Source organism: Pipistrellus kuhlii, unplaced genomic scaffold (genome assembly GCF_014108245.1).
Source record: "Pipistrellus kuhlii isolate mPipKuh1 unplaced genomic scaffold, mPipKuh1.p scaffold_m20_p_2, whole genome shotgun sequence".
NCBI classification, from domain to species: Eukaryota; Metazoa; Chordata; class Mammalia; order Chiroptera; family Vespertilionidae; genus Pipistrellus; species Pipistrellus kuhlii.
Window position 1 is genome coordinate 70,731,577 of NW_023425515.1, and position 24,566 is coordinate 70,756,142.

The 24,566-nt window shown below is 36.5% G+C and overlaps 1 long non-coding RNA gene across 2 annotated transcripts; it reads right to left on the bottom strand.

Annotated features, from left to right (window-relative positions):
- Positions 1–720: 720 nt before the first annotated feature.
- Positions 721–23,507, bottom strand: LOC123652777. 2 transcript variants are annotated; one of them, XR_006742271.1, is made up of 4 exons: positions 23,408–23,507; positions 22,700–22,798; positions 14,107–14,344; positions 721–1,190 (listed from the first exon to the last, which is right to left on the bottom strand). It is a non-coding gene; the product is annotated as an uncharacterized LOC123652777 (long non-coding RNA). The 2 variants fall into 2 exon arrangements; XR_006742270.1 differs by lacking the exon at positions 23,408–23,507 and having other exon boundaries at positions 22,700–23,017.
- Between the last annotated feature and the right edge of the window lie 1,059 nt (positions 23,508–24,566).

Genomic DNA, 24,566 nt, shown 5'->3' on the forward strand with positions numbered 1-24,566 from the left:
GTATCTTCCCAGTAACAAATAGAATAAGTAGACAAAAAAATAAGAAAGATGTTGTGTATTTCAGCATATGCTGCTTCCATTAGATGAATCCAGAAATAAAGTTTAATAAGTTCAGGAAACACTATATAATTTATCACATCTTCTATTGTACTTTCACAAAGAATAACAGCATCATAAAAAACTACGATGAAGTTCTGCATTACCAAAACATATATGTGTTTTCTAAGCTAGTTAGTGCAAAATTTTGGTATAGTTAAGCCTTGATTGCTGTTGGTACACTGGGAGGAACTGGCCTCCAGGCCAATTGGCTGTGAAAATCCACTGTGTCTATAATGGAAGAATTGCTGCACTGGAGATACGCTTATGGTGCAGGCCTTCTTTAGTGGGGGCTTTGGTGCTCACTGAGTCTGCTTCCCGAATGTGTCACTTATGGATGTGAGGAGTTGAAATCTGGAGTCTCACATTGACCACTAGATTCACTGGCTTCTGGAACTCCAAAGGGGTGCAATTCAGCTACTATCTGAGGCCACCCTGCAGGAGCTACAGCAAGAACCACAGTCCTCTCCTCCCTGCTTAGAGCTTGGAGGCTTTGGAGCTGTCTGCACCAGGTTGCAAGTTTGCTAGGTTAAACTGCAATAGAGAAGGCCACTCATATGCAAAAGCTGCTGCTTGGAGCTTGGGTGTATTTGTAGATTGTGCGGGGTGGAGTCTCAGGGCATCACTAGGCTAGCGTATGGCAAACAACAAAGGCTACCAGTCAGCCATCTCTTCCTCTCCGACTGCATGTCCCTGTGTCTGCACCCCAGCACAGCAAACAATTATTTTTGCTCGCAGCTCTGCAAGCAAGCCACTCTCACTTTCTGACCCGATGGCAGACAGTTCAGCTTCTCCCCAGAAACTGGATTTCAGAGAGATTGGGAGCTTGTCTCTCTTCGGGTTGAAGAAAGCAATGCCCGCCGCCAGCCAGGATCCACCACCAGACTGTATCATGCACATGCTCCCATACCTCAGTTTTTCAGTGCTTGTGTCCTGATTTTTCTTTTCCCTTCTGTCTAGTTTTAGAACTTCCACTCAGCCAGCTTTCCCGTGGTTTTGGATGATAGATGTTTTATCTTTTATTGATAGTTTTGAAATTGTTGTGCACAGCAGCAGTTTAGATGTTTACGTATGCCGTCATCTTGGATCTCCCCCTAAGTAGACATTTTTGTTAGTTATTATTCAAATTATAGGAGAATGTGCACATTCCATTCCTTTAAATTAACACTACCAATTGCATTTTTAATTAATTTAATCAATAAAAGAATTTACTTTCAGAAATCAATCTAGTATTACAAAATGATGTTTATCTGTAAATTGCCAATATCTGAGTAAGAATACTAAGATTCTATGTTCTGTGACTTAAGACCACATATATTCTCCAAAATTTTAGGTGCTACTTCATGCAAAATTCAATATTAAAAAGCACACATAAACCGTGTTTTGTACCATTTAAATTTTAACCAAGACATTATCTTATCTGAACACCATTAGTAGAAACATACTATGTATTAAAAGTAGTTATAATAAAACCAACAAATATTTATAAGCACCTTTCTAGCTTAAAAAATTATTTTATTTCTTCTTCATAAACAGCCTCACAAACAGAAGCATGTAGTTCTGGTATTAATACTCTTGCTTTTCATATTAAAAAACTGAGATGCATAAGCCCACATCCTTTGCCTATACCACCCCATCTCGTTTTACATGATCACTTGAGCCCTCACCTTACTCAATCTCTTGGCAAAATAGGGCATTCTCTAAAATCAAAAAAGAAAAACAAACAAACAAAACAAAACAAACAGAAAACAGTGATGGATTTAATTATATATAAAAAAAGATAGCTGTTTAATGAGACTATTAATACAGTGAAAGGACAGGTGACTAAATGAGACGAATAAAGGATTAATATTTAGACTATACGAAACACCTGTGAATCAATAAGAAAAATACATTGATCCATGAGGAAAAAAATGAGTAAATTATATAAACAGGCAAATTTTTTAAATTGAATTTATTGGAAGTGACATTGGTTAAATAAAATTATTCAGGTTTCAGGTATACAATTCTATAATACAATATCTGCATATTGTATTTTGTGTTCACCACCCCAAGTCAAGTTTCTTTCCATCACCATTTATCCCCTCTTTACCTTCTTTGACTGACCCTCACCCCCTCTTCCTGCTGGAAATCGCCACACATAGTTTTTGTCCATGAGTTTCTTTTCTTTTTTTTTTCTCTTTCCTAATCCCTTCACCCTCTCACACAGTCCCCAAACCCCTCCCCTCTGACAGCTGTCAGTTTGTTCTCTGTATCCATGAGTCTGTCTCCACTTAGTTGGTTTATTTTTTTCATTATATGCCACATATAAGCACAACTATATAGTACTTGTCTTTCTCTGATTGGCTTATTTCACTAAGCATAATAATCTTCAGGTCTATCCATGCTGTTGCAAAAGGTAAAAATTTCTTCTTTCTTACAGCTGACTAATAAGCAGGTAAATTATGAAAGAGAAAATAAAAAAAAAGGGTAGCAACCTTATAAAGAATGACTTCAATTCCTTAGTATAATAGTATAAGAATTGTAAGCCCTTCACTGCATTTCTCACATAAGCCCACAAGTGAATGTGTACCTAGATATTCTCTTTTTCCTTTTTATTGAACTTATTGGGGTGACACTGGTTAATATAATCACAGTATACAGGTTTCAGGTGCAAAATTCCACAACACATCATGTGTACACTGTATTGTATGTTCACCACCCACATTCATGTCTCCATCAATTACCATTTATCCCTTCTTTCACCTACACTCCCTCCAGCAGGCCACTTCCACACCCCAGCAAACGCCCCTACTGACTGTGTCCATTGGTAAAGCTTATGTGCATTCATACAAGTCCTTTGGTTGATCTCTTACCCCCCTTCCCTACCTTCCCTCTGAGGTTTGACACTCAGTTTGATGCTTCTCTGTCTTTCTCTGAGCCTTTACTACATTGTTTAGGGGTGGGGGCTCAGGTGAAAAGCTGAAGGAAATCTGCATGACCTTAAATGGGAGAGTAGAAGCACACCATTGAGAACTGTACCGTAAGTCAACAAAATTCAAAATGCAATACATAAGTTAAGAATACATGCTTCCAAATCAATATTTCTTATCTTTTTCTAGATCACAAGGGAGCAAAAGATACCCATTAATCAATTTGGATGATTGTCTGAAGTAGGTAGATAAAAGGCAGTGTACAATGAGGATAAAGAAACAATCGGGGGAAAGATCAAGGAAACATTTTCTTCCCACATACGTCTTCAATCTGTCTACTTTTCTCCATCACCAGTCATCTCAAACCCCTTCATCTCAGGAACATCCTGATTTCCCTCCACTTTCTTTTACTTTCCCTCTCTCCATTTTTTTTTCCATCTGGACACAGAGACCTTTAAAAATACAAATCTTATTTTACTTATTTTAAAAACTCTTCTTAGGCTTCCTTTAACTTTCTGAATAAAGTTCAAATCCTTACATCAATCCTATATTTGCAGACTCTTGTTGAGAATTCTGTCTCTTGAAAATGCTCTGATGCTAATGACATCCCTCTCACAATCCAGGACTGCTAGCTCCCAACCACTTGCCTACCTGCCTGCCTGATTGCCCCTAACTGCTTCTGCCTGCCAGCCTGATCAGCTCCTAACTGCTCCCCTGCCAGCCCAATTTATTGCCCCTAGCTGCCTGAGTCCCCCTCAACTGCCCTCCCCTGCAGGCCTGGGTCCCCCTCAACTGTCCTCCCCTGCAGGCCTGGTCACCTCCAACTGCCCTCCCTTGCAGGCCTGGTCCCTCCCAACTCCCTTTCCCTCCTCTTTTGGCCTGATCACCTACAACTGTCCTCCCCTGATCACCAACTTGTGTTGGTCATCTTGTGTCCACATGGGGGTGGCCATCTTGTGTGTTGGAGTAATGGTCAATTTGTATATTATCTCTTTATTATATAGGTTGCCTCTGTTTAGAATGGTATTCCATCCTCTCCTCAGCTGCTTTTATTCATCTTTCAGATTTCCAGTCAGAGCCATCTCTCAACTGACTAGTCACTTCCTTTGACTGTTATTTAAAAGTACACACTTGCCCTGGCCAGTGTGTACTGAAGGGCTGCCAGTTTGATTCCTGGTCAGTGCAAACGCCTGGGTTTCAGGCTTGATTTCCAATAGGGGATGTTCATGAGACAGCTGGGCAATGTTTCTCTCTCACATCAATGTTTCTCTTTGTCTCTTCCTCTTCCTCTTCCTACCTCTCTCTCTAAAAATCATTTAAAAAATCTTTTTTTAAAAAAGCAGCTTGCAATTATTATTTACATCACTTATCATAGCATATTTTGAAATTATTTCAATAATTTCTATTTCTAATAATATTTTTTAGCCACCAAAGGTGGGGACACTGTTTTGCTCAAGATTATATTCAATGAACTTAGCATTCAATGACTAACACATAATTGGTCAACAGTAATTGTGTTAAACAAATGAATGAATGTAAGAATTTTCACTTTAAGAAAAATACTAAACACCTGCTTTCATAATTTATAAATGAGAGAGTTGTAAAGGAAAGTTTAGAATAATTACATTAATAAAAAGGGTATGAATCAGAAAAAGAAGTAATGTTCAAAAGGAAAAACATGAAATGAAATCAAAACACACACAACACTTTACTTCTAAAATATTAAATAATTATTATAGATGTGTGGAAATGATGAGCATCACGTGCCTATTTTATATTTCTCTGTTTAGAATCTGTGTATAGTTTTATAGCTATTGAAAACAAGTTTATAAATTACATTCCAAATGGCAGCCTTTAAACAATAACATTTTTTTTCTGAAATAGAGCCAGCAGATTTTGCATCACATGTCCATGTATCCAAAAATTTATTGTGCAGAAACTAATTCCAAAATATCCCCTTTTAAAATTTGCTTACGCATTTCTTTATATAAACAAAAGTGAATACAGTCTGACAAAAAAGAAGAATGAGAATGTTGCTACATTTTTCAAGTATATAACATCTGTTTTATAATTCCATGGCATTCCAACTAGCCTAAAGAAATCCCTAGGGAGAAAACTATAAATGGTATTCCCGATGCACACACATTAGTAATGAGTAGCACACATGGAAGCTGTAAATTTGAGAAGAAAATCCATGTTTCCCATTGAAACTTGTCTAGCCCATAGAGAGGGAGCCTCTGAAATGGGATATTTGTTATTCAGAAGCCAATGTCAATCAATCTTGATATGCTTTCAAAGTAAAATAAAATCTGATCTGGGCTTCTTATGTGCCAGATGCTTTATAAGTATTCTGTCACTTTTTTTTTTCCTGAAAGCTCTGTGAGGTATATATAAATGTCAATATTTTCAGAAGAAGAGACTGAGACTTAGAGAAATTAAATAATAGACTAGAGTGAACACAGCTAGATGATAATGGGGTAGAACTAAACTTGAGGACACCTCCAAGTTTTCATGATTTCCTCTCAGTCCTGTCTTAAAAGACTTCCTCTCCCTTCTTTAGATCCCACTCTTTTTCCAACTGTGACTATATTTCTAGATCTTTACCTAAATTTTATCCCTTTCTCTCAATTTGCCTCTGCCAACTTTGAGCACTCACATTTTAGTTACTATGATAGATACTAGAAACTTGTGGACCCATTGCTCATCTAATTAGAAAGTAACTTGAGATCAACTATCTGGGATCTGTTGTCTTTTTTATCCTTCACTTGGTCACAGAATGCCTTGGGCAAAAATTTAACCATGAGTATTGTAGTTGAACATGAAAAGTTGAAGGAATCCTATATAATAAAAACCTAATATGCTAAGTGTCCAGTCGCCCAGTCATCCATTCAACCAATCAAAGCATAATATGCTAATGATATGTTAAGGCCACTCAACTTCTCACTATAAATATAATTTGTCTCAATTAAAAATCTTAATAAAAGAAATGTAGCTTTAGAATAGAAGGAACATTTGGGCTCATTTTCTAATACAACACCTTTATGTAGTTTGTCTTAATGATTTTTCTAGCTTTATTGGAATGTAATTGACAAATAACATTGTGTAAATTAAGGTATACACCATGATAATTAGATATAAGTATATTGTGAAATGATCACAATAAGGTTAGTTAATACATCCATCACCTCATATTATTACTTTTTGTGTGTGTGTGCTGAGAACACTTAAAATCTAGTCTCTTAGCAACTTTTAAATATACAATACAGTATTGTCAGTCATAGTCACCCAGCTGTACATTAGCTCCTCAGATCTTCAGAACTTATTCATCTTGTAACTTAAAGGCTATCTACCCTTTGACTAATACCCCCTCATTTCCTTCACCTCCAAACCCTGGCAACAACATATAAGTAAGATCCTACAGCATTTGTCTTTCTCATTTTGACAGTTCAGTTAGCATAATGCCCTCGAGTTTCATACACATTGTCACAAATGGCAGGATTTCCTTTTAAATGAGGAAACTGAGACCAAAAGAGACAATGTAATCTGTTCAAAAACTCACAGCTTTTGGTGACAAAATTTGAAATGGAATTCAAGACTCAAAGCTATTATATTAAATTATAGCAGAGTCAGAAAATATTAGAGAACACCAAGGAAGAAGGATTCACAGTATACCAACATTCATATTTTTTGAGCTATAATTTTACTGGATTGATGTAAGTCAAGGAAAACTTCTGGGCTGTACCTTAGAGTTCATTATATCTGTTTTGTACATAAAAATGTGTGTGGTTTTACTCTTAATCCTTTTATTGATACACCATTGAGGTGAGTGTTTTAGGATTGTTTATTTTAAAAATATGTGAAGTTATTCTTTTTATAAATGTTATTGGCAACAGCAAAGAACACTTATTTTTCTTTCCTATTATAGCCATGAAATTCCAACAAGTAGAACTGTCCCAGACAGTTTGGAGAAGTACCACTGCCCTCATCTAGTAATAAAAGCAGTAATCTCTGGTGAAAAATTAAAGCAGTTGGTTGTAGACAAGACTCACTGATACTATGATCCTGGAGCCAGACACAGCAGAGAAAAGCAAATGGACATGGCCCCGATTTATGCTTTGGTTGTTTTTGGGAGTCAAGTAAGCATAAAGGGATCCTTGTGCAAGTTCAGTATTATCCTATGGACAGTGGAGCAACGGGAGAAGAAAGGGTTAGCCTGGAAATTGGTGCTTAATTAATATGTTCATTGAAAACCCGAGTAGCATTGGCTAGTTCAAAGCAGTGTCTAATGTGAATCAAGTGTTATTTCTCAGTGACTAGATTGTCTTTATTAAAGTGGTATGATTCACTTGAAGTGTTTTGCCATACCAAATTGGCTAGCTAATTTGAATAAGGAACCTGGATAGGTTATTTCTTTCCCAGACTTCTCTTAATAACAGTTTGTTTCTTTCCTTCCTCATATCCAAAACACAGCTATTAAAATGGGAACATCTTAATTTTGAGAAACTCAAGAGAAGCCCTTCGAAGTATAAAATATGAGTAGGACATGGGACATGACTCATGGTCAAACACATTTTAGCCAATATCCAGGGGCATCATTTATAATATTTTTTACACAAATTGAGTATTCAGACTATTAGTCAGGTTCATAGTGAAAAAAAGAAAAAGAAAAAGAAAACACAACAATTTCAAGAGATGGGGTAATAGAGTAGAATCACATGTTAAGAGAGCATGGATTATGTTACCGTAAAAACCTTGGCCAGGATGAGAGAGACCTGAAGAACCCGTTTATGAGAAAGAAAATGAGAAATGTGAAAACAATCTAGTTTGGGGAGCATACCAGACACTGTTCAGTTAGTCAGGGGAGACATGTATTATATTCATATCTAAGATCACAAAAATTAGAGGTGAGATATGTCAGTGAGAGAGATTGCAGCTACCTGTTCTTGATGTCTCCACTGGTTCCCTTGCTGGGCTCTTTACATCTGCCTTGTTTAGTCATGCCCAGATCTGTTCTTCACCTTGGACTCAGGGTTCTTTAAAACAATTGTAAACCACATCGTGTTCCCACCCTGATTAAAACCTTGCAAGGTCAATGCTACATGGCTTAGCTTTTTTAAACAGGGACATGATATGACCTCTGGTTGTCTCTCCATCATCTGCCAACTTCTTATACCATGTTTCTCACTACTCCACCTTCTATTTTTCTATGCTCAGGTCTTTTGCCTTTTCCCCCTTCCTAGAATAGGCCAGGATCATCCACACTTTAGGACTAGCGTACTCAGTGTGGAATATTCCACCCAGAGATATTTTATGCCTCAATCTCTCTTGGCATTCAGATTTCAACTCAAATGTTACTTTCTTAGTGAGGCCTTTCCTTAACATCTAATTTATATTAGTGTGCGCCTGACCCATAACATTTAATTATATTACAGCATTTTATTTTATTTATATAACCCTATCATTAGCTGAGGTCAAGTTTTGTTTATTTATTTACAAAGTCCTTTGCCTCCTCTCTCTTGCCTGTTCTTTGGCATATTCCTTCCAGCAAGAACTTTGTCTGACATGTGGTAAGCACTAATTATATGTTTAATGAGAAACTCAGACTTATCTGACTTATTCAATAATGCTTTGCCATTAATTTCAACTCTCAATCAGTCCTGAAGTGAATAAGCAGAACTGCTACTTTGAACTTAATTCTTTGCAATAAGGAAAAACTGATTGAATCAATGGGAGTGATAGTAGCTTTGGAGAATGTGAACAATGTTCTTGGAATTAATAATAAATCTGTGGAAAAAAATGCAGGGGGACAGCCAAACATCTACCCTGGACTTTAGGAAAGCACATCCCAAAAAGCATAACACAAATTAGGTATGACCGCATGACCAGAGATTCTAAAAGGGAATATTGCTTCAGAGAAAGAAGAATAACAATGACCTCCTGATAATACAGTCACTGATTATTATTTTTTAAATATAAAATGAAGCCTTAGGTGCTGTGTAGGGTGAGATCATATTTTTTAAAGACGTGTACAAAAGACCGAATAAACTTTGTCTAACAAAAAATGAGAAATAGCGCCATAAACCTGTCAGAACCACAAGTCAAAGTCCAAAGTGGTCTGTGGAGTACAAAAATAAAATATAGAACTTAAATGACCTTTAGAAAAATTATGATTAGTTCTGCCCAGAATGAGAAAAACATAAAGATCCTAATGCATCTGGGTGAGCAGAATAATGTTAGTGAAAGACTAAACTCCCAATTATTGATTTGTTACCAAATTTTGTATCAAGAGAAATTATTTTCAAACTGAAGGAAGAAGAATCATAGAGAAGAGGAAAATGAGGTACAAGATAGAATAAGAAAAATACATTAATGGTAAGATCTATATAGCCCAGAGTGTTAAATCAGAGTCTTTAAGGAATCATGTTGAACAGCATAGAGGGAGAAGAGAAAAGAGCTTCATCTGAAAGCTCACAAAGGCTAAAACGAATTTTTGAAATCACATACCTATTCATTTGGGTCCTTCATGATAAAATACTAAACACTTCATTGCAGTTAGATGGGATTGAATCTTAAAGTATTTTCCATGAATCAGGAATATGCAAGATATCAAAACAAACTAATCAAAACAACAATTACCAAACTGGTTTTCTGACACAAATAAGCTCGGGAAGTGTCGGTTTAATTGAAGTTAAATAAGACTTCTCTTTGCTGCGAGAATCCTGTAACATGCAATGATACTTCCCAAGAAAGGGCACACAGCCTGTGGTGTTTCTCAGACTTATCTGACCATGAAAAATACTTCCTCATTTTTTCCTTTAGCATCTTATTTATGGAAGTAGTATCTGGAAAAGTATAATTTTAAAAACCATTGTTCTGATGACATGCTGCAGAGTTTTATTCTTGTCTCTTATGTTCAATTACTAGTACCTTCAATGAAGACAAGAGGGCCTGCTTATGATATCTGCAGCCAATACAAAGCTGGGGGAGATGGTTAATATAAGGGGTGACTGGATCAAGTTCTTAAAATATCATGACAGGTTGGCATATTTGGCTCCAAGATCCTCTAAAAGAATAGGAGACACCAGACTTAATGGTAATTTCTGTGAACAAAATCTAGTGTTTACTCAACTATAAACTCAATATGAGCCAACAGTGTGAAGCCCTTGAAAATAAAAACAATGTAGTAAAACAGTTATCCTGACATGTTTTCACAGGTGAAAAAGCACCTAGGCAAGGCATTCCAAAATCCATTGTTTACAGTACTGGCCAGCCAGCATTTGGAATATGGAGTGAGGGTTTGGAATACACTCGGTTGAGGAGACAAAATTGGAAATATTTGGTCTATATGAAATGATACTTGCACAAGGCTCCATAGGAGGAAAGATTTTCTGATCATTTAAATTTCAGAGAGAAACAAAGCAAAATGCTGGGTGACCATCTCTCCAGGATGTGACAGGTGAATCCCTACTCTGACTCCCACTCTCTCAGTCTACATCATTTCTAGGAATCTATTATACTGACCATTTTAATATTGTGCCTCTGGCCACTAGAATCTCTTAAAATTTTTATATAAAGCACTACAAAATACTAGATCTGGAAGTAACCTTTGTTATAATCTATGTAAGACTCTACTTTTTAGAGGTGAGAAACCAAGGCTTAGAAAAATTTTATCCTTTCATTTGCCATAGTTTATCTGGGTGCTTGATATGTAGAAGGTCCTGAAATGTCCACTGTATAGAATAACATCATGAATAAGGAGAACTTTATTTCCGTAAATTTAAAATCTAGCATAGAGGCTGACAAACAAACAGCCAAAATATAGCACACAGATATAAAACATAGAGTCGAGTATTAAGCGATTCATTCTGATTGGTGGATTGGGCAATATGAAAGTTGGGAAGGTGTTCCAGCAGAGAAAACAGCTAACTCACAGGGTGAAAAGGAAGTGTGTCATGCAGGACCAACCCAAGGTAAAAGACCATGCAGTCCTTGTAAGTGGACTCAGGTCTGTATCAATCAAGAATACAGAGATACGGGTTCTGACTACCTTAAATATGATCTCAAAGGTAGGCACAGGTACCAGGTGGGCATATCCTGTTAGGCCCACAAACCCATTGCCCTATGAGAGAGGGCATAGATAAAATAGTGCTAGAGTGAGGTCTTTTGTAATTCAAGGCCAAAGGCAGGAACCTCTCTTGCCCTAGTGTACTAGTATGGATTTTTATTTTATCCCAAGGCCAAATAGGAGCCATTTGAATTTTCTGCAGAGAGAAGTGGCATAAATTGCCTAAGGTCGTGCTGCATGTCCTGAAACCCACATTTTCACATATGTCTTCCAATACTTCATATTGTACCCATCTGTGTTACACTTTGATTAAACTTTAAATTAACTTTATGCACACCTATGATGAAGATTACCTTGTAGATAAGGATCTAAAGCAACACACATACACATTTTCAACAAGAATTAGTCAATGACCATTTAAATTAAAAGCTGATTTTACTTAAGGATATGAGAAAATAAGAATAAAGTACCAAAGTCATTAAGTCAGTCCTAAAATTACATTACTATTTATTAAACATCATATATATATATATATATATATATATATATATATATATATATATTATTTCTAATTCTTGCAACAACTCTACAAGGTAGATATTATTAATTCCTATCAACGGGTGAGGAGCTGGGTAATCAATGTAATGCCAGCCAGTAAGTCACTGAACGAACCCTGGTTCTAAACACAAATTTGTCTAAATCCAATGCTCATGGTATTCCCCTGAGAGCACTCAACAGTCTACTGTGGGAAGGAAGGCAGCCTTTTTCAGCTTTTCCTTCTCTATATGTTAATCTGTATTTTATAAGAAAAATAATAGAATGCGTATTTCTCAATGAAAATCATCTTACTTAATATTTCCTTACTCCCTCTAATCCAATCAGAACAGCAATAGCATATAAAAACCAATTTAATCCAATTCAAAAGTCACTGATTCATTTGGCAAATACTTACAAAAATCTTTTTTGAGCCAAGGACTCTTCTTGGCCCTAATGATACATCAATGAACCATGCATATTCTCAGCCCTCATGCAGAATTCAACTTCTTACAATTTTAAGATGCAAGTCTTTTTTCTTGACTGATTCAAGGAAGGCTGCTCTCAGCTTCGAGAGGATGCTCATCATTCTCTGACAAATGGCCCTCTCTATAACATGGCTGTTGCTCATTCAAGGCCAGCAAAAGAAGCTCTCTGCTGTTTTTAGTCATGACTTCTGTCTCTGACCTCTTGATTCAAATTTATAGTGCTCATATGATTAGTTCAAGCTCACCTACATTATATTTTGATTAACCTAAAGTCAGCTGTTCAGTAACCGTAAGTACATCTGTAAAATTTTCAGAAACTAAAATCAAAATCTGCAGTATTTAAATCTGTATTTTAAGTTAATCACCTTAATTACATTTTCAGGGATCCCTTTTGTCATATAATGTACCATAATTACATGAGTGATGCTTATATTCATGGGTGCCATCCACTCTCAAGAGAAGAAATTATATGAATCTAAACATTGAAAGTCATTTTATAACTGTCTACCAGATGCAGTAAGGCATCTGGGGGACTAACTTATTCCAGTCTTTTGCTTTACAGTTTTCATTTATTAATTTGCTCATCTAATACGTTTACTGGCACTTATATGTGTATTATACTAAGGGCTGCAGCTAAGTAATTGAGTAAGACAGAAGCCACTTCCTCCAAAGGTCTAAAATCTAAAGAAGATGTTTCTGTAAATAATAATAATAAAACAGCATGATAACTGCAATAAAAGACGTATGTAAATGTGCAGATTTGGCACAGAAATGATCAATCATCAGAAAGGCCAGAGAGCATTGTAAAATGATGCAAAACCCCTATATTAATAGATGGACTCAAACCCTTCTGAAGAGACTTAATTTTGAGAGTTTCACTCTATTGGGTGAATCAATTTTTCCATTAAATCTGTAAAATGAAATATGATGATTCTATAGAGTGGTCTTCTTACATTCATGATGGGTCTGAAAGGTCTCAGTTTCTGCTAATAATAAAGTGAACAACTGTTTCTAAATTTTCTTCTCTATCTTCTCTATGCAGGTTGGAAATATAGTTTAAGTCATACTCCTAGTAAGTGTGTAGCAAGATTCCACAAGGCAATAAAAAATAGTGAACACATTAATTTCTTGGCTTATGTATGTGGGAAGTACATAGATGCCTGGACCCCAAAGGAACAACTTTTGTACATTCTATTTGTAGTTGTACAGGGTTTGTGTAAACAGATGAATGGTACTTGGCTTCCTTTTGAATCAGAAAGGATAGTGAGATTCTAGCCGCCAGAAGCAAAACACTGATTGTTGGCTACAATCAAATTTGATCAATGGTCTGGGAGCTTCAACTTGCCATTCTAATTCTTTTGCAAGCACTTCATCTTGTGCCAGCCACTGCTGTGTGCCCTGAATGATTTTTGGAACTGGCTATTCATCATTCCTTCATTTTCTCACCAAGCACAAGGGTGCCAACAAGGCTGCTTGCTGCCCTAAGATAGCAGGTGGCAATGTTGGCCTTTAAATAGTAAGCAAGACATCAATCTTCCTTTTATTGCTCCAGAAAAACAGAACTGAATGGAAGCCCATTTCTCCACCTCCCACGTGTTTTTTTTCAACTGTCAGATTGTTTGAAAAAACAAACAAATCCCCACCCCTCAAGAAACTCAGCAACATAGAAGTTCCTTGTAGCTCAGTGATCTTGTTATTTATTTCAAGAATAAACAAATGCATTCTTCTCAAAAGGAGCCTACCTAATATATCAGGACTTGCCTTTTGTAACAAGGTTTTGAACAGTTGTTTCATTAATTGATCCATTGGTAATCTGCAGAGTTTCTCAACCTCAATACGAAATTGACATTTTGGGCCATGTATCATCCCAGATTAAAATAAAACATCATGAGAACACTGTCAATCCTCTGCCTCGATCCTTCTGAGTCCTCTTCTATATGTAAATATTTTTTATTTTTCTTTGTGTCTCTTCCCCAGCTACTCCGTACTGTGCTCCCAAAGGCTTACTCACACATCTTGCTTCAAGGGGTCTGTCCTTGGATGACTGGAGCTGCTTGATCCACAGGTGCAGAGAGCTGGGAGTGCCTAGGCAATTTTGGCTATCAAGGTAACTTATAGCTTATGGGGTCAGCTCTGTGATGTAATAACTCCTGTTCTCATCTCTCCTAGAGAAAGGATGAGACTTGGCTTGACTTTTTCTCTTTCCGACACTCTCATCAACTTCTGGAAGAACTTCCTTAGCAAATCACCTACACAATCAGTTAAGAATTTTTAAGAGAGTTCCCTGGCTGCCATACAGAGAACAGAAGATTACATGAAAACAAAACTGGTTCCCTAAATATTGAGCATAGCACAATTTTCTGAAGAATACACACCATGAAGAGGGTAGGCAACCTTCACTCAGAGAAGAAATTTTATCTAACCAATCAATTAAAAGCTTGAAGACCTGGAAGCTTACTCTCTCTCTCTCTCTTTTTAATATAATATATTTTATTTATTTTGTACAGAGAGGAAGGGAGAAAGATAGAGAGTTATAAACATCGATGAGAGAGTCATCGATCAGCTGCCTTTTGCACACACCCTACTGGGGATATGCCCGTAACCAAGGTACATGCCATTGACCGGAATTGAACCCGGGACCCTTCAGTCCCCAAGCCGACGCTCTATCCATTGAGCCAAACCGGTTTCGGCAAAGCTTACTCTCTTATAAAACATTTCATTCTTTCTTATATGGTTGCAACTATTATAAACTTCTTATAATGAGCCCAAATCAGCCTCCCATGAGTGTTGCCCATTGTTCCCAGTTCTTCTCTCTGGAATCTTGCAGATTAGAACCAAACCTTTGTCTACCTGTGGTTAATTTTGTATGCCGACTTGATTGGCAATGGGGCGTCCAGACATTCGGTTTATTGTTCCTCTGGGTTTGACTATGAGGCTGTTTCTAGATGAGATTAATATTTTACTCAATAGACTGAATAGAGCAGATTGTCCCTTTTAATACAGGTAGGCTCATCCAAATAATTAAAGATCTAAATAGAACAAATATTCTGAGTAGGAGGGAACTCCTTCCCCTGACTACAGGGCTGGTCCATAGGTCTTTTCCTGTCTTCATACTCCTTTTAATTGTGCACTTTATTTTTTAGATTTTTTTAATTGACACTATTATAGATGTCTCACATTTCCCTCCTAACTATAACAACCTCCACCTAGGGCATCCAGCCCCCGACCCTCCAACCCCCACCTACACCACACTGTTGTCTGTGTCCATAGACTATGAATATATGTTCTTTGGCTAATCTCTTCTTAAGACTTGAGCCTACAGGCTTTTGGACTAGAATTATACCATTAGTTCTCCAGGGTCTTTAGCTTGCTGTTTTCAGATCTTGGGACTTAGCCTTCATAACCACATGAGCCAATTCCTTATAAAAATCTCATTATAAATATATATTCTATTGCTTCTGTTTCTCTGGAGAACCCCAACATACAACATGGCATACCTCAGGTAGAAATTTCCCTTTGTAGTCTATGATTTAAGAGTGACTGATATCCCAAATATATCTCTCCTTTGGCCTGTCGCAAATTATTGGCATTGACTATACTGTTTTAAAGTTAATCTCTACTGTTTTGGATTAAGTTAAAATCTACTGCCTTGGATTAAAATATTGTACCTCCATCAAAATTTGGTTATATGCACATTTCCATGACAATTACATGAGAAAATAATACATTAATCCAAAAATAAATTTTATGATTCTTATCGCAGCTTTAAGAACCTGAGTTATAGGGAAGTATATATTCTGATGTGAGATGTAGAAGGTTTATAAGAGGATCAATGCAGGAAGTTAGACTCTGGTGTTTCCATAAGTCAAGCTTCTAGAAATTGTAAGGAGGCATGAGGTATTTGAGATGAGGAAAGGTACAAAAGGCAAACAAAAGACCTTTGGTCATCAATTTTTTTCTCAGATTGGCCCAGCATTAAAAGAAATTTCCAATGATGATTTTAACGGATGTCTAGTTTACACATACTTCCAGAGGAAATTAATAAATGTAATATTTTTGCATACATTTTTTAGACATGAACTATTTCCTTTGGCAACATTTTTTATGTGCTTTTATTATAGGAACAAAATCAATAGAGTACTCCTTGGCAATAAGACATTTGCTAAGACATACATGTATCTGACTTGGTTTTTAACGTTAAGATAAAATTATCTGAGTATAAGTAAAGAAAATAAAACCTCATGGCCCTAAGTTATAATCATCCATGTAGTCTAGGATTTTTAAATCATAAGATAGAGAGATTCCACATGACTTAAACATGCAAAGAATTTTTGTGTTAGCAAGAATAGTTATTTCCGGGGGGAAATTATTATCATCATGAGAAGATTACTTTCATCTATTTTTTTGGCCATTTCTCTTTATATATCACTCAGCAATTAACAAGTTAACAAAGAGGACTTAAAAAATAACAGGCACAGAGCTATTTAAAGATCTAAACATATTAACTGAATTCATTCATTTAACTTACACCACTCTACATTTGATAGTAATTTTATTTTGGCTACACACCAATAACATTTCTAACTTCAATCAATTTTATTTATACACATACTGTCTGAGGAGAATGCATATCATTTCAAAACTTTGGCCCCAAATTATTTTTAATAACTTTCTTTCATACCAAATTATTGGTGTTTATTACAATCTTGCCCTAAATTTCATCACTTTTTTAAAAAGAGACCACTGGTCTGACACTCAAAAGAACTGGTTGAAGTCCAAGAATTAAACTATGGCTGGATGACCTTGAGAAAAGTCATAACATCTCTTTGAGCCTGTTGTTTTTTCTTAAATGTCAAAAGAAACTTTAAAGAATATGATTTCTGAAACCACTTTCAACTAGAATATTTTGCAATTAGAATGGGTTCTTTCAATACCATTTATGTGTATATTCTTGGTTTCTTCAGTATTTATTTTTTATTTTAAAGGAATGTTGCCTGTTTCTTTTTATTTTATTTTATTTTTTCATTGATTTCAGAGAGGAAGGGAGAGAGAGAAAGAGAAACATCAATGATGAGAGAATCATTGATTGGCTGCCTCCTCCACACCCCCTACTGGGGATCAAGCCAGAAATCTGGGCATGTGCCCTTGACCAGAATTAAACCTGGGACCCTTCAGTTCACAGGCTGATGCTCTATCCACTGAGCCAAACAAGTGAGGGAAGTATTTAAAAAAAATAGGTAAGCTTAAAAAGTACATGCAATTTCAAATATTCATAGGAATACCTATGGAGAAATTAAGCTATCTCTATTATAATGGTCCCTTGTTTAGAAAGTGATAGGAAATGACAGAAGATGTGGGGCAGGGCTAGGGAAGAATCTTCCCTTTATCAATCAGTGTTCTACCTCTGAGACTCAGTAGATTCTGAGTCTACTTTATCTTCCTGATAGCTTAATAGAAAGTAAAGATTCTCTCCCCTCTCTAAATTCCCTACTGGTACAGGGCTTGCATCCCAGTTTTAGTAGAAAATTAGCTTTTTATTGAATTGTGAGATAAAATGTGTGGTTTTAACTGATAGGAAACATGACTGCCAGGGGCACTGGCACACCAAAAATCTATGCAGAATTTGCAAGAATTCTCCAGGGAATGTTCATGGAGAGTAGATGGTAGTTTGTCTTCTTTTTCAGACATCAAATCCTATGGATACTCTATAGCCAAGATACATGTGTAAATGGATGAAGAAAGTGAGCATAAAATGAGAGAAAAAGCTATTTGGGCTTGGATTACCCACACTAAATCAGAAATCTTTATTTATTTAATAATAATAATAATAATAATAATAATAATTTCAGTTTATAATATTCTGAGAATATCTATGGATTATTTATTCATTGAATAATCCTATTTGGAGTGGCTAATGAGTCCTTGTCAATGCAGGCGATGAAAAGAGATACTACAAACATTTTCCTTAAAGAGTTTATCTAATTGAAGAGACAAGTGTAAAAGTAAATATAGTACAAATGCACTAATTGAAACATGTATTAAGTGTGAAGTTAATTAGAATCAAGGGAGATTTCACTGAAGCAGCAATACTTGATCTGGTTCTGAAAAGCTGAGTAGTGTGTGGGGAGATCTGAGGACTAGAACTAGTCTAGGAAATGTGTTGTAATATGTGAACAGATTAGATCTAAACTGAATTTAGTAAGCCACATTGAGTTCAAGAATATGAGCTTCTCTAGAACAGGAAGACTGACTTTTGCTCTACTGAAGACCATTAGGGCTGTAGCTTCTCACACTACATGTGAAATACCACTTGTGTGGGGAAAAAATAATATAAACTAATATTTTAATCTACTATCTACCAAAAACTGCATAGTGATGGATATTAGATGGAATAATTCTTTAACTGCAGAGCATTATTATGACATCTATTGAATGCCTAAACCAAGCATTACTTCTTAAGAAGAAATAAAATGTGAACATTGCTTTTCCAAGATAGTTAAATAGAAAACCACTTACAATGAAAGAATTAGTAGAGGTGTATAACATCATGAGTTCCCACAATATATAAGTAAATAATAAAATTCCATCTGGAAAATCTCTGAAATGCTGTATTTTTCTCCATGTCTGGTTCTTTCTGATATTTAAATTAGCAATAGGATACTCATAAATTATTGACCAACATGTTAATACTAGAGGCCCCATGCATGAAAATCGTGCATTGGGGGGGAGGAGGAGGGCGGGAGTGAGGGGTGGTCCCTCAGCACAGCCTGCACATCTCCAATCTGGGATCCCTCTCACAATCCAGGACTGCTGGCTTCCAAATGCTCATCTGCCTGCCTGCCTGCCTGATTGCCCCAACCACTTCTGCCTGCCAGCCTGATCACCCCCTGACCAATCCCCTGCCAGTCTAATCAACACCTAACTGCTGCCCCGCAGGCCTGACTGCCCCTAACTGCTCTCCATGCTGGCCTGGTCACCCCCAACTGACCTCCCCTATAGGCCTGGTCCCCTCCAACTGCCCTCTCCTACAGACCTGATTTCCCCAAACTGCCCTCCTCTGCAGGCTTGGTTGTCCCCAACTGCCCTCCTCTGCCAGCCCAGTCACCCCTAACTTCCCTCCCCTGCAGGCTTGATTGCTCCCAACTGTCCTCCCTTGCAGGCCTGGTACTTCCCAACTGCCCTCCCCTGCTGGTCTGATCATCCACAACTTCCCTCCCCTGCCAGCCATCTTGCAGCTGCCATCTTATGTGCACATGGGGTCAGCCATCTTTGACCACATGGGGTCAGCCATCTTGTGTGTTGGAGTGACAGTCAATTTGCATATTATTCTTTCATTAGATAGGATTGTATCCTGGATCTGAAAAATATGAAAAAGGTCTTAAGAGCAATTGAAGGGAGGTCAGAAAAAGTTGCAATGTGAAGATGAACTTAGTTTGAGTTTGAAAGGTTAGAACTTAAACTTAGACAAAGATGAGTTCTTAAGACAGAAGAAACAGCATAGAAGTGGGACTGTTCATGACTCATTTTAGAGTCAATAGGCCAATTGATGTAGCCTCAATAGAGGAATTATCCTATATAATAAAAGCCTAATATGCTAAGTATCTGGTTTACTGGTCAACTGTTCAACCAATCAAAGTGTATTATGCTAACAATAGGCTAAGGCTGCTCAACCGCTCCCTATGACTTGCACTGACCATCAGGGGGTAGGCGCTCTGACCAGTAGGGTAGCATGTTGCTGGGGTCCAACCAATTGGGACTGAATGAGATGGACTGGACATTCCCTGGAGCCCTGCTGCAGTCCCTCCCCAGCTGGCCAGCCCCCATTGGCCCCAATCGGGATTGGACAAGATGGCCCTGATCTGTCCTGATCACAGGCCTGGATGAAGGACCCCACCTATGCAAGAATTCATGTACCAGGCCTCTAGTATTGGAGATAAGAGAAAGAATTAGTTTGAGGACAGAATGCAGAAAGCTGAGAATGCCAGATTCAAGAAATTAATATAAAAACAAATTTAAAGTTAATAATTACAGAAATTTCACAGAATATTTTTATGATTTTATAGATTATTTTTAAATGCAAAAATTATAAACCACTCTGGCTGGTGTGGTTCATTTGATTAGAATGTCATCCTATACACCAAAAGGTGTCAGGTTTGATTTACAGTCAGGGCACATACCCAGGTTGTGGGTTCCATCCCAGGTTGCATCCCTGGGGTACATGCAGAAGGCAACAGATTAATGTTTCTGTCTCAGATTGATTTTTCTGTCGCTCTATCTCTCTCTTTCTCTCTCTAAAAATCAATACAATTTTTCTGTCTCTCTATCTCTCTCTTTCTCTCTCTAAAAATCAATAAAATTTATAAACCACAAAATTTATACATTTGACTGTATTAAATTTTAAATCATCTATGTGATAAAAAGTAAAAGACAAGGAATGGTACAGCAAAATGGGAAGACAGTTGTAGCTTCTTATAAAACTAAACATATTCTTAATGATCCAGCAATATCACTCCTTGGTATTTACCCACATGAGTTCAAAACTCATGTTCATACAATACCTAAACATGTATTCATAGTTGCCAAACAAATGCTTTATTCAGAATTGCCAAAACTTGAAAGTAACAAAAATGTCCTTTAATGTATAAATAAACTGTGTTACATCTACACAATGGAATATCATCCTATATAATAAAAGGCTAATATGCAAAATGTGCCCTTGACCAAGAGTTTGGCCAGGAGGCGGGGCAGGCCTACCAACCACCTGTGGCCTGTTGCCCTAGCCAGTCCCACCCCAGATTGCCCCCCCACCCCCCAAATCCCAATCAGGGTGGGAAGGCTGGAGCCCACCCATGCACAAATTCATGCACCAAGACTCTAGTTCAGTAATAAAAGAAATGAGCTATCAAGCCACTAAAAGACAGTGAGGAAACTTAAATGTGTATTGCTAAGTGAAAGAAGCCAATCTGAAAAGGCTATATATACTGTTTTATTTCAATTACATGACATTCTGGAAAAAGAAAAACTATGAGCCAGTAAAAAGATAGTGGTTGCCAGAAATTGGTGAGGAAGTAGGGAGAGACAAATAGGTGGGACCCAGGAGATTTGGGGGGCAGTAAAACTATTCTGTATGATACTATAATGGTGGATACATGTTACTATACATTTGTCAAAACAGATATTACAACACAAAAATGAACTCTAACGTGAACTATGAACTTTAGTTAATAATGTATTTATCTATATTGGCTCACCTTTGTTTTCTTTACACAATATTGATTAAATAAATATGGCAGAATGTTAACAAAGGTCAGTTTCAATTAATGAGTTTAAATCTGCTATATTTTTCACTTAAAAATATCTTTAAAAATAGAAAAGATCTTTAAATATAAATAATACAAAATATAAGAAATATAAGTAAATTTGCTACAACTCAATTTCAAAGATAAGCAAGTATTTGTATATACCTATCAGAATTTCTAATTTCAAATGGCATCTAGCCTGACCAGAGTGACTCGGTTGGTTGAGCATCATGCGGTGAACTGAAGATTGCAGGTTCAATTCCCAATCAAGGCACATACCTGGGCTATGGGTTTATCCCCAGTTAGGGCACATAGGGAAGGTAACAGGTCAATTTTTCTCTCTTTATTTTTCTCTCTCTCTCTCCCTCTCTTTCTTTCTCTCCCTTCCTCTACTCATGTCCTCCAGTGAGGATTTAAAAAAAAAAAAAAAAAAAAAAAAGGCATCTAGCCAATAAACCCTAACATAACCACTTCCAACCTTCTATGAAAATTGAGAATCTAGACATGAATAAAGGTAAATGCTGGGCAGAATTTCCTCTAATTTTCAGACCAAAGGAATAGAAGAAAAAGTTACAACCTAGGAACTGCTTATATAATGGAACTGAAATAAAGCAATCCTGTTCACCAGAAAACAATTAAATAATTCATTAGCCTTACCTGTGGTCTGTCCATTGGTACAAGGAGGAGACAAAAAGTCCTTACCAAATAAAACACTTGGCAGCTTCTACCGCCTGTGATGCTGGATTATTGTGATGGCCAAATATGGGGCCGGTTTATACCTGTAGCCATAAATATTTCTTGGTCGACAGCTCACTATTAATAGGCCACACTGAATCAGAAGTAGAGATGCACAAGCAGTACTGAGTTGCATTCCAAATAGTGGAGTCAGATGCTCTTAGCTTACACAGTACTTAGTACAGAATTTGTTCAAAATGTTGGTATCCAGGACTTCCAGCTCCTCACACTAAGGATTGTGATGAAGAGGTTTAGGGGATAAGGCCCAAGGCTCTGCATTGTGATGTTGTTACAATTTGAAAATCTCATTGTTATCTAAAACCTGCTGAGAAGAACTCTTGTAATAATGCAAACTGAGTATCGTATCGTTTAGTTTTCTTTTGTATGTACTTAGCTTTATATTATACATTAAAAAAAGAAGTCCTAAGTCATTTCTGCAAAACTGAAATACAATAGGAACTAGACTGTGATTCTTAAGTTTCACCTGTCATCATTGGCTGCAGGTTTGAGACAAGAGTTTTTACCAATACCTAAGCAGAGACAATGCAAAGCCAAAGGAAATTAACTTACCTGTTAGTCTGCTGGCAAACCCTAGGACTGGACACATTTTCCTTGTGTAAGAAAAGGTTAACAGGAAGATAGCAACATGGGATCTATGGAAAAACAAAACTGAAAGGACAAATTTCCCTAGATTACAAGTAGAAGAATAAACCTCTGAAAACAACCTACTACAAAAACAGAAAGAGCCCTAACTAGTTTTGCTTAGTGGATACAGTGTCGCTTGTGGACTAAAAAGCCCCAGGTTCAATTCTGGCCAAGGGCACAGGCCTGAGTTGTGGGCTTGATCCCCCCAGTGGGGGATGTGCAGGAGGCAGCCAATCAATGATTCTCTCTCATTGTTGATATTTCTATCTCTCTAGCTCTCTCCTTTCCTCTCTGATATCAATAAAAATATATACTTTTTTTTTTAATAAAAGCAAAGAGTTTTCTTAAAAAAAAAACAGAAGGAAAATTTTATAATATTTTTGGTCTCTAAAATATAAAAAATCTTGTTTTCTTTTTAGCAGATGTAGGAAGTCATAAGAGAAAAGTCTGAGATGACTTGACTAAACAAGATGAAAAGGATAAAAGGAAGAGAAGGGGAAAAAGAAATTTAAAAAGAAATGGAGGAGAAAATTAAAATATAATATCAAAATTAGGATGAAATAAAAATTAAAAGGCAGAAGGTAATCAGCAATTGAAGGAAAAGCATAAAAATTTCTCCTGTAATATATTCACATCTACTCCAGTTGTTATTGAAGAGTTCTGCAGCCCAGGAGGAAAGCTCAGTATTGCAGTACTCTCTCCTAACTGTCTCCTGGGATTCCACTCCTTTATCAGGTCCAGGTACAGTGTCTACTAACCAATAATTTATCCCAGATTTGTTGAGCTGAATCTCTTGTTTGTTATTTTTTATATTAACATAATACAATATTTCTGCTATTTTTATTTACAAAAAGTATCTAAAGTATTTGCATGAGACATTCTGCCAAGAGAAACTTTCTTCACCCTTCCCCATAAAATAGAGACACACAGTGAAAAACCTCGCCAAGTATCTTGAGTAAATATTTTTGCATGGTCAAAACACATGGCCTGAGTAATTTTGCTTAATTGAGAGAGACAAATAAATTATCCAGGAACAGATATTAGCTGTCACCATACGCTGGGTCTATTATTTTCTTTCTATAATCTGTAAGTGACATTTTATTAACATTTTAAAATGTTATATATACGTAAATTATACATGTGATATATGATACATGATAATTCCTTAAAGTATAATATATATATATATATATATATATATATATATATACACAAATACATACATATTTATAATGTTAAAAAATCTAGAAAAACTGCAAGAGTTACAAGGAAATACATCGATCTCTTAATACCAATTATCTATTGTTGGTTAGGTTTTAGAATGATTTTATTGCCTTCTTTTCTATATTTTCCAAATACTGTGAATTTATCTTTTTAAAATTAGAAACAGTACTTTTAAATACATATAACTGTATATAATTATATAGTGTATCCCTCAAATATTATTTTAAAAAATAAATCTACACTTCTTCCAGTTATGATGAAATAACAAAAATTGAGCTTAACCTCCGATTGTAAACAATGAGCAAAAATATGAAACAACTGCTTCATATAGCCAGTTGGTGCATGGAGGGAATGTAACAGATCAATGTTTCTCTCTATCTTTCTCTTTCTGGTATTTCTAAGAGAAGGAGGAAAACTAAGATGAGCTCTACACTGATACTGGTTTTCTGCCTGGTGCCAAATACTGAGAGAGAAAGCAGAGAGGGTTCAGTTGGCCATACTGAGATGAGGAGAAATTTGGGGAGGCTGAAGCAGGTGGAAATTTTGGGACAAAGTTCCTGAAAGTAGG